The sequence below is a fragment of the Camelus dromedarius genome, chromosome 9 (assembly GCF_036321535.1).
Source record: "Camelus dromedarius isolate mCamDro1 chromosome 9, mCamDro1.pat, whole genome shotgun sequence".
Lineage (NCBI taxonomy): Eukaryota > Metazoa > Chordata > Mammalia > Artiodactyla > Camelidae > Camelus > Camelus dromedarius.
In genome coordinates this window covers 76,761,669-76,777,723 of record NC_087444.1, presented here as the reverse complement: position 1 = coordinate 76,777,723, position 16,055 = coordinate 76,761,669, and the positions used below count along the sequence as shown (strand labels likewise).

Sequence of the window (16,055 nt, the reverse complement as noted above, 5' to 3'; positions counted from 1 at the left end):
TTATGCCCTGAGCGTCTTAGAAGGAACCCCTCCCACCTTGATCAGCAAATCCCTGCTCACTTTCTGGACCAGCTCATTCCTCAGGCAGTAGACGAAGGGGTTCAGCAGGGGCGACACGATGGTGCTGAAGAAAGCGACTCCTCTGTTGAGCTTCAGCCGCCCTGTCTGCCGGGGGCTCAGGTGCACGGTGAGGCAGCTCCCGCAGGTGAGGGCGACCACCAGGAGGGGGGAGGGGCAGGTGGAGGAGGCCTTGCGGCGGCCCCGGGATGAAGGCAGGTGCAGGACGGTGCCGCTGAGCGGCCGTAGCACAGGCCGGTCACCACCACGGCAGAGGCCAGGGTGCACGCGGCCACCAGGAAGGACACCAGCTGCAGGGGCCTGGGGTCTGCGCACACCAGCTCCAGCAAGGGCGTGCTGTCACAGAAGAAGCGGTCGAGGACGTCGGGGGCCACAGAAGGGGAGGGAGAACACCCAGACGCTGGGCCCGGCGAGGAGGAGGACGAGGCTGCGCCCCGCAGCCCAGCACGAGGACGGGGCCCACCCCAGCGGTCCTGCGGGCGGGGCACCGCAGCGGCCGGCAGACGGCCAGGTAGCGGTCCGCGGACGTCACCGCCGGCAGCAGGGACTCCGCGGTGCCCAGGATGAAGCAGAGCCCCGTCTGGGAGAAGCATCTGGCTCGGGAGACGGTCCCACGTCCAGTGAGGAGGTGGACCAGCGCCTGCGGGGTGACGGCGGAGGCGCAGCCCGGCTCCAGCAGCGAGGAGTGCCGGAGGCAGCAGGGCACCGGGGTGGCGAGGCGGCGGTCGGCCACGGTCAGGGTGACGATGAGCAGGTTCCCCGGGAGGGTCAGCACGTGCGTGACCAGGAGCACAGCGAGGAGAAGGAGCTGGAGTCCGCGCACGTCGGTGACCCCCAGGCGCACGAACTCCGGCGCTGCGGTGCCGTTGGACGAGCGGCCGGGGCGGGGGGCCCGGTCTGTGACGGCAGCAGAGCCCGGGGCTTAGGTGTGCCCGCTGGGGTGGGGGGGGGCTGTCAGTGCACCCGCTTCCGTCCTGGCTCTGTGGTTTAGCCCCTCAGGGTCTCAGGGGCTTCATCAGTAACACAGGGATGTAAGAGTACCCCCAACCCCGCCCATAGGGCTGTTGTGAGGATGAAATGAAGGAAAACTTAGAACAGGGCTTGGCCCATGATTAATACGCTCCCAAATGTTAGCTGTTATTTCTGTATAATGTAAAAAGTATCATTTTCATTTTCACCAGAAGAACTTTCCTCTTGCCCCCACAAAGCCTGTTACGTGCTGGGTAAAACACTTTGATAATCCGCAGAGGGGTGAGACCTATTTCTTGCAGGGATTTTATTTTATACAGAAAGAGTTAATACAATTTGGAACTAGAAAGGTTAGGATAGACAATTTGAGATTTGCTTTTTGCAACAATTTGTTTGCTTGTGTCTTTGAACTGTAATATAACACAAATTATGAGAAGTGGACACGTCATTATTGTACCATTTGCTGCATTTTCTGAAATAGAACGTACAGGTACAACCAGCACCCAGAGCAAGGAACGGAATATGACCAGCACCCCACGCCCCCGATGGTCACAACCCCTTCTCCCAAAGGCAACCACAACTGAAGGAACTGGAGAGGGGGAAGACAGATGAGGAGTTTGGCAGCTGAAGAATTCTTGAAAATTCTGAGCTACTATGAACTGCTTTATCACATCTATTCTGTCTGCATCATGTGACGCGTAGATGCCTCCTTTGTCTTCATGTGAAATGCACACTCATTTGCCTAGACCAGCACTGTCCAACCAGAAACATAATGTGAGCCATAAATGCAAGCCACATATATAATTTCAGATTTTCTAGTAGCCACATGAAAAGAAATAATAAAAGAAAACAGGTGAAAGCAATGTTAGCAATATAGTTTATCTAACCCAGTATATCGAAAGCATTATCATTTCACCATGCAATCAGTTCGAAAAAGTTATACATGAGCTGCTTTATATTCTTCTTTTGGGTCTGTCTTAAAAATCTGGTTTCACACCCATAGCACATCCCATGGCAGACCGTCCACATTTCAAGTCCCCAGTAGCCACAGGTGGCTCATGGCTACCACACTGGACAGCTGTGGTCTAGTTCCCCCAGGCTCTCCTTCAGTCTACAGTCTAATTCTGCTTGTCTCAGAATCGGGAAGATCTCCCCTAACCTCAGTTCCTTCTTCAACACCTTCAGTGTCTCCTCCTGCTCTGTCCCCAGGTTCCTAGAGGATGGTGTGAAAGGCACAGACAACAGGTGATGACAATTTACCTGGCATTACAGTCCTCTTTATCACAAAGGGTCCAAGTCCTGATTCTGGACTTTTTTAGAGAGGCATATGGCGTGGAACAGGGGCAAAGGAGAAGGTAATCCACAAACCCAACAAAAGTGAGAGACAAGGAGAGGCCCTGGAGGGGAAAAGAGAGAAACATATTAAGCACAGACAGACACAGAAGGAAGGGGAAATGCAGGGAGAACAAGGGTACAGACTGGGGAAGACACAGATGAAGGCACACAAAGACAGCCAGAGAACTAGAGACAAAGCAGAGAGACAGGCAGGAGAGGAAAGACAGATAAAGCCAGAAAAACAGGATGAAGAGAGACAAAGGGAAAGGCAGAACAAATCAGGGACCAGAAAGAGATGACAAGCAAGCCAGAGTTTTGAACATTGAGTTCTTTGAGATCATTGGTAAGAATGGAGCCCTGCTGGTCCCCAGCCGTCACTGTTATTTCAGATACTAGGTCACACCCCACATGGAAAGGTGAGGAGCCCTTTCCCCTCCCCGATTCTTCTTACCCAGGAGCTCCCAGGAGGCAGAAGGGTCAGGCCTCAGGGGCCTGGAAAACTTTGAAAACGTCTAATCATTCTTAAGGGACTGGTTAACTCAACTTCCTTCAAACGTTTGCTGAAGGGAACTTGTATATGGGTGAAGCTTTAATAGAAGTTTTTCTTTCTTTCCTTGTTTACTTTTCCCCACGAGTGGAAAATGAGCAGACTGGACTCAGCACATTTTCTTTCCTTCCTTTTCCTCTTCAGCACAGCAGCAGGGGTCGCCCCCAACGGACTCGTGCAGCTGAGGACTATTCATTCCTTGGTGTCCCCAAGGTTTAGCCCTGCAATAATCACCACAATGAGGGTCACTTAATGAATACCTGCTATAATGGGTTATGTAAAATTTTTTACTGCCACGTTTCACCTCCTTTTCCTGACAAGATAGCTATCATCATTCTGGGGAATTTTCTCTGGCCAGAACATGAGAGACCTTTGATTGTCTCTACCGTTCCCTTCTTATTCCAAGACTCTCCATTTTAGCTGGTACCTGATGCTAGGTTCTGATGTGTGTGTTCCCACAAAATTAATATGTTGAAAACCTAATGGCCAATGTAATGGTATCAGCAGGTGGGGCCTTTGGGAGGTGATGAGATCATGAAGACAGAGCCCTCAGGAATGGGATTAGTGCCATTTGATTGATTGATTGATCGAGTTATAGTCAGTTTACAATGTTGTGTCTGTTTCTGGTGTGCAGCACAATTTTTCAGTCATACATGAATATACATATATTCATTTTCATATTCTTTTTCACCATGAGCTACTGCAGGATCTTCAATATATTTCCCTGTGCCATACAGGGATTAGTGCCATGTTAAAAGAAATCCCAGAGAGCTCGCTCCCGAACTGTGAGAAGTAAATTTCTTTTGTATATTAGCCACCCAGTCTGTCACGTTTGGTTGTAGCAGCTTGTACAGACTAAGATGCAAGGCTACCCAGACTTAAGGCTGCGTTTCTCAGTCTGCTTTGTATGACCACATGAGGACATTCAAGTCTTCAATATAGGCGGTAATTCAGTACACAATTCCAGGTCAAACTCTAAAAAGGAAATAATGAGCCATTCTCTTCCCTTTATTCTGCTGCCTCCCCCTTGCTGACTGGAATGCGACCGTAGTGTGAAGTCACCACACTTGCCCAAAACCCATTTTCTGTCTTCCATTTGGAACCCAATGTATGGCTATCTGATAAGGAATCAAAATTACAAATGTAGGGAATTATTTATTTGATTATTATTATTATTATTTTTATCTTTTTTTAGGGAGTTATTTTTTTTAAACACATGACTGGGTGTCTTCAGTAAAAAACAAACACGCCCTTTGGAGATACCTGATTCCATAGGGTTTTGTATCAACGGTAATTGTAGGTTCCTAATTTATAGAGGTGACTGAGTGATGATGTGGAGAGATTCATACCATTGTAAGATTCGTATTTTTTACATTTCTTGAGAGGTGGGGTAGGGCAGGCGATGCCAAGCAGGACCACATTAGTAAGCTATTTATATTTATGTTTCACCTTAAAATATTTACCAATAGACAGTATGTAGCCCTACAGTAATAATAATGATGAGAACACACATTTGATGGAGAGCTTACCATTTCAATATGCTTTATATATATGTACACATTTAATTTTCACACCAGTATTAGGAGATAATAATAGTAACAGCTCACACTGCTACAGTGCTTACCATGTCCTGCATGTCTTGACTACATGTGTTAACTCTATTAATTCTCAACATGTGAGGGTAGATCCCATTTTTTCCACCTGTTTTCATAATGACAAAACCAAGGCAGATAATTTCAATAAATTTCCCAAAGTTGCAGAGGAATCTTGTTCCAGAAACCATGCAAAATTTATGCATAAATATATATAGATTTAGTTCATCCAAGAGGAAAAAATTATTGATAAGTGGTTTTGATCATTTTACAAAGTGGGGTCTGGGGTGAAGGATGGGAGATTGAGAATCTGAGATTTGAGCTCTAAGGAAAAACTTTTGCATGGTACATCCAAAGGCTCTGATTGACCCACATTTTCTTCCTTTCCAAAGTGGGTCCTTGAGCCCTGAAATAAACCCACACACCTACGGTCAATTAATCTCTGACAAAAGAGGCAAGAATATACAATGGAGGAAAGACAGTCTCTTCAGCAAGTGGTGTTGGGAAAGCTGGACAAACGCATGTAAATCAATGAAATTAGAACACTCCCTCACACCCTACACAAAAATAAACTCAAAATGGCTTAAAGACTTAAACATTAAGACAGGACACCATAAATCACCTAGCAGAAAATATAGGCAAAACATTCTCTGACATAAATCGTCACAGTGTTTTCCTAGGTCAGTCTACCAAGGCAATAGAAATAAAAGTGAAAATAAATAAAGGGGAACTAAGTAAACGTCTAAGCTTTTGTCTAGCAAAGAAAGCCAACAACAAAATGAAAATACTAGCTATAAATTGGGAAAAAACATTTGCAAATAATAAGACTGACAAGGGACTAATATCCAGAATATACAAACAGCTCATACAACTCAATAATAAAAAAACAAACAACCCAATCAAAAAATGGGAATAAGTTCTAAATTTTTCCAATGAAGACATACAGATGGTCAATAGTCACATGAAAACATGCTCAATATCGATAATTATTAGAGAAATACAAACCAAAACTACAATGAGGTATGACCTCACACCAGTCAGAATGGCCATTATTAAAAAGTACACAAATGATAAATACTAGATAGGGTGTGGAGAAAATGGAACCCTCCTACACTGTTGGTGGGAATGTAGTTTGGTGCAACCACTATGGAAAGCAGTATGGAGGTTCCTCAAAAAACTAAAAATACAATTACCACATAATCCAACAATCCCACTCCTGGGCATATATCTGAAGAAAACTCTAATTTGTAAAGATATGTGCTCCTCAGTGTTCATGGTAGCACTATTTATAATAGCCAAGACATGGAAACAACTTAAATGTTCCTCAACAGATGATTGGATAAAGAAGTTATGGTATGTATATACAATGGAATACTACTCAGCCATGAAAGAATGAAAGAATGCCATTTACAGCAACATGGATGGACCTAGAGATTAACATACTAAGTGAAGTGAGTCAGATAGAGAAAGACAAATGTCAAATGATATCACTTATATGGGGAATCTATAAAAACGACACAAATGAACTTATTTATGAAACAGAAACAGACTCACAGGCAGAAAACAAACTTATGGTTACTAAAGGGGAAAGGGCAGGAGTGATAAATTAGGAATTTGGGATTAACAGGTACAAACTACTATATACAAAATAGATAAATAACAAGTTCCTACTGTATAGCACAGGGAACTATATTCAGTTGCCTTTAATAACCTGTAATGAAAAGGAATATAAATATATGTGTATATGTATATATATATATACATATACACACAGAACTAAATCACTATGCTGTGCACCAGAAACTAACATAACATTATAAATTAACTATACTTCAATTAAGAAAAAAAAAAGAAAAAGAAAAAGAAAAGAAGAGAACATAGAATTGGCCCTACCAGAATGACAGATAAATAGGCGGGCATTTGTTCTGAGAGCATTGTAGGGAGATGCCTTAAGTCGGGTAGGGGAAACCCCTTACTTCAGTCCCTGGGAACCTGGGTGTGTCAGAGGTGCCCAAACATACATTGTGCAGAACCGTCTTCAGGGATTCCATAGAGGATCTGCTGGTCAGGGTGATTTACGTCTAATCAAATGCAGTACAATGTGTGTCTTTGTTTTCTTCTTTTTCTGAGCTGTCATTTATTTCACACATTTAAAACAATTCTCTTCTTTTTGGGGGAGGTAATTAGGTTTACTTATTTATTTATTTAATCAAGGTACTGGGGATTGAACCCAGGACCTTGTGCATGCTAGTCATGTACTCTGCCACTGAACTAGACCCTCCCTCGGAAGTCACAGAGGGATTGAGTTTCATTTTGACTTCTGGTGTTTCAGCGATGGCAGCTAAAGGGAAGTGTTAGGAGCCACTATGTGCACTGACGTGGTAGAAAGGAGGGGAAAGCAGGTGAGAAGAGAACTTGGGGTGATAGGAAAAGAATGGATGGAGGAGTTCAGGTGGGATAGAGTTTGGTGTATTTGTAAAACTAAATGAAAATATGTGTCTGTATTTTTCCCAATGCTTCTGATTTTTCCCATCACCTGTTTAACACAGAAGTCTATACACACATATACATGTTAGATATACATACAGATACTCACATGTATTATGCATGTCTAACGCACACTCTGCAGGTTGAGATGTCCTAGAATCAGGTTTAAGAAGCTTCCCAGGTGATTTTCATCATCAGGCAATTTGGCAAAACTGGATTTGAAGGTGGTGGGAGGGGATGAGGCAGGATTTGATGCAAGAAAACGCTTTTGTTCTGAGGACACTAAAAAACCATTCCTTTCTTTTTTTCTAGAATATTTTTTTGAAGATCTATTTTGTGACAGACATTATTCTGGGACCTGAGGATAGCTGGGAAATAAGATGAAATCCCAGCTCAAATGAGGCTTATGCTCCAGCGTGAGGTCCCAGGCAAGGAATATTCTACATTCTTTGAAAAATAAAAAAGCCCCAGCATTCCAAATGCTTAGAGATAATTGGACTCATGGGTCACCATTGGACACAAAGAGAATTAAGTGTTTATATTTCCTGTATGAATCCTATTGCCTCATCAATTTTTACTTTCCTACTAGTAATAATTGAGGATAGTAATAATTGATGAAGCAAAGTGCTTACAGGCAGAAGGTTTGTCTCTAATAATTGTGGAAGGAATGATCGAATTAGTTGACATGCATTTGTAAGCCTTTCTAAGATGGTATTACTTCAGCGTTGACTTAAACAACCAACTTTAAGGGACCATTAGGGAAATTTGAGTATCACCCTGTAGTAGAGAGTAACCATTGTTTTGTTGGAGGTTTACAGGGACACCATGACCTGGCCCACGGGGCCAAGAACAAAGAATGCCTGCAGCAAGAAGATTGCAACAATCAACCTCACCCCCCCCCCCTTGTTTTTCATACAAAGGGAGCCTGTATTCTGACTAGAGCAGGATGGTTCTCCAAGACATTAGTCTGCCATCCTCTAGGTCTCCCGGCTGAAGTCGCTATTCCTTGCCCCAACACCTCATCTCCCGATTTCTTGGCCAGTTGTGCGGCGAGCAGAACAAGTTTGGACTCGGCAACAACCCGTTATTATGTTATACCAAGGGCTCCTTTAAATTTTTTTTATTTATTTATTTTTCATTTTTCATTTTTATTAGGTAGAATTGTTACAATTTGACTACACATATACAATGTATTGCATGTAAATACATGTATACACAATATATTGCACATATTTTTAAAATTTACATATACGTACTTGTTCATTGTTTCTAAGAACGTTTAGAGCTTTAGCTTTTTAAACTTACATAGTTATCAAAGGAATAAAGCCAACCACAAAATAAGAATTAATTCAAAAAGATACATACACCCCACTATTAACAGCAACATTATTTATATTTGTCAAGATATGGAAGCATCCTAAGTGAACATCAATAGATGAATGGATAAAGAAGATGCAGCACATATGTATGTAATGGAACACAACTCACCCATAAGAAAGAAGGATATTTTGCCATTTGCAGCCCTTCATTCACTTATTTTTTTCCAGTTCAAATACCAGAATTTTATAACTGGCATAAACATTTCTGTTTTAAAAAACACTGTGCTCAGTTTAACATGAATGGGTCTCACCAATGAAACGGTGCGTGAAAGAAGCCGCGCACAAAAACGTTCATAGGTTATCATTCAGTTTCTCTGAATTTCAACAACAGGCAAACGAATCAATGGTGATGAGATGAAACAGTGATTCCTTTTGGGGAAATGTAGGTGACAGCTGAGAACACACATTTTATAAGAACGTGTACAATAGAGCAAGAAATTCCCCCCCGCCCCCCGCCATGGAGACAATGTCCCCCACTCATCAGGTGAGGGGATCAGGACCAAGGTGGCTTATGTTCCACAGTTTGCCAGGAAAGGAGGCAGGATACAAGCCCAGCTTTGGGGTCTCCAAGTGTTTCCATCTCTCTGGGTTGTGACACTGAACCTGAGGTTCAAAGTCTCTCACCCACTCCGCCGGCTCCAGCCCTCAGCCTCCTGAACAGCCTTGCCCCTCCCCCTCCTGCTCACCTGAGGACTTGTGGGAAATTCTTTCCTTCTCAAGAAGTGTATCTCTCTGGACAATTCAGGCTTTGGTAGTGTCTTTGAGCTTTGACCCTTGTTTAAATACAATCCTGGGCAAAAGTTTGCTCCTCTGAGGAACAAACATTCCCTCCCTTCCTGGAATCTGGGCTGTGAAAGCTCCCCAGGTGTTTCTTATCATCTTATCAGCAGGTTTGGGTCATCCTGGCCAGCAGGTGGTGAGAGGGCAGGGGTTTGGATTTGATGTAAGATCTCTTATCCTAAAGCACTAGAAAGCCATTCATTGAATCAACCAATTTCCCTCTCCTTTTGTCTTTCATTTAAAATAGCGAGATTTTTGGGATCAGGTAAATTAAAATGCATGGATTTTATGAAAAAAAATTTTTCCAGCTTTATTGAGATATGGTTGAATAGAACACTGTGTAAGTTTAAGGTGTACAACATGTTGATTTAATACATTTATGTATTGCAAAATGATTACATTAGCTAACACCTCCATCCCATCGCATAATTATTTCTTTTTTGTAGTGAAAACATTTAGGATCCAGTCTCTTGCAACTTTCAAGCATATAATGTAGTATTACCATTTTATGTTTTGATGAATCTTACACCCAGGTAACTGCCGTCCAGGTAAATGCAACTGAAGACATGAAACTTTTCCATCATCCCAATGAGATTGTCCAGTGTCTTTTTCAACTCAGTTCTTTCTACCACATGGACACTGACTGATCTGCTTCTGGCTGCTGTAGAGTAGTTTTTCCTGCATGTTCTGCAAATTCATAGATGGAATTATACAGAATTATCCACTATGTAGTCTTGTTTCTTTCACCCAGCATGTTTTTGAACCGCATCCGTCTGTGTATATCACATATACCACATATATACCAGTTCCTCCCCTCTGCCAACCAGTGGGCAAGAGCTCTTAAGGGGGAGTTTGGGGATGTTTGTTTGGAGGGAGGATGCTACATGCAGAACAGCAGTCAGCTCAGACAATCATCTTGAGGTTAGTAATGCAGTGGTCTGATCAGCGTCATCTTGATTGTTTTAAGAACAGTTAATCTTCAGTTCCAGGGTCTGTTTGTTCCCATTTCTTTGAGGCCAGTTCTTGGAATTGGGGCAGCTTCTGTCATGTCCACAGTCTGGTCATCACGTGGTCATCACGTAGTTAATGTCTTCCACCTGGTGGGGGTTTTCAGTATCTATGAAACAGCTCACAGGACATGGCTCAGAATATTATTTATAGCCTTTGACTTTTTTTTAATGACTAAGCTATTATTTTGTTTTGCATGGCTATTTCCCCTTGTTTCTGTATTCTCTTATTTCCCTGATTAAACTTATTCTTTTATTCATTTGTTTTTTATGAGGGTGCAGTAATTAGATTTATTTATATTTGGAGGAGGTACCGGGGATTGAACCCAGGACCTCACACATGCTAAACAGGCACTCTACCACTTGAGCTATACCCTCCCTGCTATATTTATTCTTTGACAAAAGTTTTTCTACAGACAAAAGGCAGGCAGAGGACGTGGGGTGGGGGGGTCTGTCCTGGGAAGACCCTACAGGGTCCTGCTCCATTTCAGTGTTTCCTTGTAAGGGAATCATTACAAATCATTATCAGATGTAACTTTCTGGGTCTAGCATCTCACACTAAGTTCTTTGTGGTGACAAAGAGCCAAGAGAATCAGAACTGAAGCTGGAAAAGAGAGCTTGGGATTCCAGAATGGGATAGAGACAGTACACATTAGGGTCTTGGCAGCAGCCGAAGTGGACTATTTTGTGGCCAACAGACTGGTCTGTGAGAGCCTTCCAACTGGGCCATACGCTGAGTTGGAAGGAAGGCACTGAATGATCTGTGTAAACTAGAGATATGGGGGAGGCACCAATAGGGGGTCCGGGAGGTGTGTCCATATTTCCTTTGGAAGAGCTGGTTTTGACTCCTGCCTCAGCTAATTGCTCTTGTTGAGCCTCTTGTTTTGGTGGAAAATCCTCGTATTTGGCTTTCTTGAGTTTCGCTCGACGGTTCTTGAACCAAACCTAAGGAGAAAAGAGAGGAGCGAGGGGTTGATGAATCGGGTGATGTTCCACCAGACTTTTCATTTTGCCCGACACCTCTGCCACTCACAGCCTATTAGTGGAACCCCTGACAACCTAGATCCAGGAAGGAGCAGAAGTGAGAGGCTGTGGGGACAGAAAGTGAGGCAGGGACCAGAGCACACCCAGAGCAAGAGACAGGAGAGCAGAACGGTCACCTCCAGGGGATGTTCTAGGGCTGGTATCACGCACGAATGCTCCTGGGCCAAATCGGACCCACCGCCTGCTTTTGTATGGCCCATGAGCTAAGAGGTTCTACATTTTGAAATGGTTGGGGAAAAATAAAAGCAATACAATAAGAATATTTTGTGACACATAAATACCATATGACCTTCAAACATGTGTCCCTAAAGTATTATGGAAATGCAGACACACCCATTTATTTGCACAAGGTCGATGGCTGCTCTTACACGATCATGGCAGAGTTGATTGCAGCAGAGAGTATGGGTCACAAATATTTACTATCTGGCCCTTTATGGAAAAAGTTTGCTGTTTCTTGCTTTAGGGGTTAGGAGAGAGGGCAACTGGGTATACCTAGGAGTCTGGGTGTTAGGAATCTTGGGGACTGGTGTGGTATCCAGCTTCAGGAATTATCCTGGGGTCCCTGAGTTTAGGGTACTCCGGGAGGTGGCTTGGAGAGGTGGGACGTTATTTTCTGACCTGCAGTACTCTTGGGTGTATCTCCATTTCCAAGGCCATTTCTCTTTGTAGGCTGGGGCTGGGGTATGGGTTTTTACTGAAAAAGAAGTTCAAAGATGCCAATTGTTTCTTTGTGAACATAGTTCGTTTCCTTAGTGGATACTTCTGGTGCTTTCCTGGAAAGGAGAGAAAGGCATGGATGAGGTATCGAGACAGTTCTAGTCTCAAAACCTTGAACTTCCACTGGCTCTACACAGCAGTCAAGCTTGCTGTCAAGTGACTGAGATTCCTGGATACTTACACACAGTGTGGATGACTTTGCTGCTGGCTTTCCTAAAGCCTCATCTTGCCACGGTTGCTAATCCATATACCCATCATAGGAAAGGGTTGTTCAAATATGGATCCCCTGGGTGTCAACTTTGGATTTAAATTTTTTGTGTGGAAAAAAAAATAGGCCAGTCAAGACATGGAGGCAACCTAAATGTCAATCGATGGATGAGTGGATAAAGATGTGTGTGTGTGTATATCTATCTATCTATATATATGTATATCCACACACAATGGAATACTACTCAGCCATATAAAGAATGAAATAATGCCATTTGCTGCAACATGGATGGACCTAGAGATGATCATATTAAGTGAAGCCAGAAACAGAAAGACAAATACTATATGATATCACTTTTATGTGGAATCTAAAATATGACACAAATGACCTTATTTAGGAAACAGAAACAGACTCACAGACATAGAAAACAAATTTGGTTACCAAAGGGGAAAGAGGTTAGGGGAGGGATAAATGAGGAGTTTGGGCTTAGCAGATACAAACTATTATATATAAAATAGATTAACAAGGTCCTACTGTATAGCACAGGGAACTGTACTCAATATCCTATAATAAACCATAATGGAAAAGAATATGAAAATGATATGTGTATATATGTATATGTGTGTGTATATATATATAAAACTGAATTATTTGCTGTACACCAGAAACTAACACAATATTGTAAATCAGCTATAGTTCAATTAAAAAAAAAGCAATAGGCAACTCAATCCAATGAGAGACGCCCATAACTTTACCCTTGTCGCTCATTCAACTTTTACTGAATAACTTTTATCGGGCACAGGTATTCTTTTAAGAATACAGCAAAGAAATAGAAAAATAAAATTTCTCTCCCCAAAATTTGCCCTCTCAAACGCATAGAATGTACAAGGCCAGAATGAACCCTAATGTAAACTATGGATTTGGGGTGACAAGGACCTATCAACGCAGGTTTGTCACCGGTAGTGAGGTGGAGCGGCACGTCAGATGAACCACTCCAGTGCGGGACGCTGTCACTGGGAGTAGCTGTGCCTGTGTGGAGGCAGGAGGTATATCTCTGTTTCTTCTGCTCAGTTTCGCTGTGAAACTAAAACTGTTCTAAAAATAGTCTAATGATAACAACAATACCACTGCTTTCATGGATATCACGCTTTAGTGGAGACACACATACACACAAACTAAAAGGGTTAAAATACACATTACGTTACGCAGTGATGATGTCACTGAGCAGGACCCTCTGGGGCTGTCCCAGGACAGAGCCCTCCCCCACATCCTTTGCGTCAGCGCCTCTCTGAGTGCCTAGGTGGCAGTATCTGATGCACGTGTCCTGCGTTGTTTTACACATGCTAACACCCCCACCAAATGGAAGAAATTAGCTACTTGATGACCATGAGCACGTATGTAGTCCCTAGACCTGCTGGTACCTAAAGATTGATAATATTAACCCCTGTGACACCGCCCTGTTAATTCACCATCAACTAATCAGAGAATTATGCCTGAACTGATCACATACCCTGGGATTCCTCCCCCCCCCCTTAATCTTGCCTTTAAAAATGCTTCCCTGAAAGCCATTGGGGAGTCTAAGCTTTTTGAACACTACCTGTCCTGGACTCATTGCTTGGCGCCCTGCAGTAAACACTGCACCTTCCTTCACCGCAGCCCAATGTCAGTGGATTGGCTTCACTGTGCGAGGGTGAGCAGACCCAAGTTTGGTTCAGTAACACTGAATGCTCTACAGAGGGAAAAAACAGGGAAAAGGGGATGGGGAATTTGAGCAGGGAGTTTTAGTTTTAATACCCTATGAGTAAAGGTCTGTCTGAGGCGGGTAGGGAGGCATATACATTTGTAAAAACTTATTCAACTGTACACCTAAAATGGGTAGACCTTATTGTAAGTAAATTACACGTCAATAAATATTTTTTTAACTGAAAAAGAAAATCTTAACAAATTAGGGAGTAAAGCATCTTGCTTTACTTTGTTAAAGTTACATTCCAGATCCCCCTAGGAAACACTTCCTTAATGGAAAAACATAATATGCATTCCTTTTAGAATCGGCAACATGGAAGGGATATTTACAAGCATGGTGGCAGTGTAATCTTGTAACGCTATAAGGAAAGGAAAAAATGTGTAAGATCAGAAGGCAAAAGATGAAACCGATTCTTTGTAGATTATTTCCTACAAAAGCCAACAGAATCAACATCTGGGCTTTTAAAACTATTCAAAGAGTTAAGCAACTTAACTAGTTAAAACTAATTATACTAGTTTTCTAGTATACTAGAATAGAACTAGTATATCTAGTTATACTAGAAATAAAATTGAAAAAAAAAAAGACATTTACCAAAGCAACAAAAAACTCCAAGATTTCTATGAATTAAGTTAATCAGGATTTTAAAACTTTGGGGACTTAAATGAGAAAAGCACAGCCTAAAACAGAGAACACTTTTGGGAAATATGTTTATGAGTCCTAAGTAGGGAAGGATTTTGAAATTAGACATAAAATGAGCAAGCTGTTAAAGGAAAAAGATAGATACATTTGACTATATTATGATTAAATGTCATTCAAAGATTCCTTAAGGGAGTGGGGGGAAAAAAACCCTTAAAATACATAGACCTTACTGTAAACAGCATTATCTGTAAAACTGAGACATCTAACCATTACCAGCTTAAAAGCTTACAATGATTAAATCATACCTGAAAGTGGTTTAACATAAGCCCTGAAATCTAGTAAGTGTTCAAAAACAAAAAAATGATGAGCTTTCCAAATTTCCAGAAATCTTAACCAGATTTCTTGGTTGAGCTTACATTTTATAACTTCATCATCCTACTAGGGATCAGAGTCCCCATTTCTCAAGAATCAGAAGAATTAGGACCGTTAACAAGGGGAGATTTGGAATTTCAGCAGAGACTTGGGAGTCCCTCTGATGGGGCTTGCCTTCCGATGGCAGCTGCTTAACGGTCTCCACCATCCTCGTCAATGGCTCTCAGTTTCTTCACACCCCTTTCCGTCAGTTCTCACTCCTCTGGCTTACCTTTAGAAAGGTCCCCTGGGTCTGACATCCTGTAACCTAGATGTGCTTCCATGCACTGGTCCAGTAATAAGAACTGGCAGAAGTGGCATCAGGACTTAAATACATCCCTTGACAGCCACACCCCCAGTCCCGCCCACTCCACTGAAGTGTAGTTGATGTATAATGTTATGTTAGTTTCAGTTGTACAGCAAAATGATTCCTTTTCAGATTCTTTTCCATTATAGGTTATTACAAGATGTTGTGTATAGTTCTCTGTGCTATACAGTAGGTCCTTGTTGTTTACCTATTTTATATATGGTAGTATGTATATGTAAATCCCAAACTCTTAATTTATCACGCCTACTCCATCCCTTTCCTCTTTGGTAGTCGTAGTTTGTTTTCTATATCTGTGAGTCCACTTATGGTTTGTAAATAAGTTCACTTGTGTCTTTTTTTTTCTAGATTTCACATATAAGTGATATCATATGATATTTGTCTTTCTCTGTCTGATTTACTCCACTTAATTTGATTATGTCTAGTTTCATCCATGTTACTGCAAATGACATTGCATTCTTTTTTATGGCTAAGTAATATTCCACTATATATATCTTCTTTATCAGTTCCTCTGTGAATTGACATTTGGTTGCTTCCATGTCTTGGCTATTGTGTATAATTTATTTTTATTTATCTATTTTGGGGGAGGGTAATGAGGTTTGCTTACTTACTTAGTTTTTAATGGAGGTACTGGGGATTGAACCCAGGACTTCATGCGTACTGAGCACGTGCTCTACCACTGAGCTATACCCTCCCCATCCTTGGCTGTTGTAAATAGTGCTACTATGAACATTGGGAGGCATGTATCTTTTCAAGTTAGTGTTTTTGGTTTTTTGGATATATAACTAAGAGC

General features: G+C 42.2%; 1 pseudogene; it reads right to left on the bottom strand.

The window, feature by feature from the left end:
• On the bottom strand, positions 1–15,197 carry LOC105091279 (olfactory receptor 6E1-like; annotated as a pseudogene).
• Between the last annotated feature and the right edge of the window lie 858 nt (positions 15,198–16,055).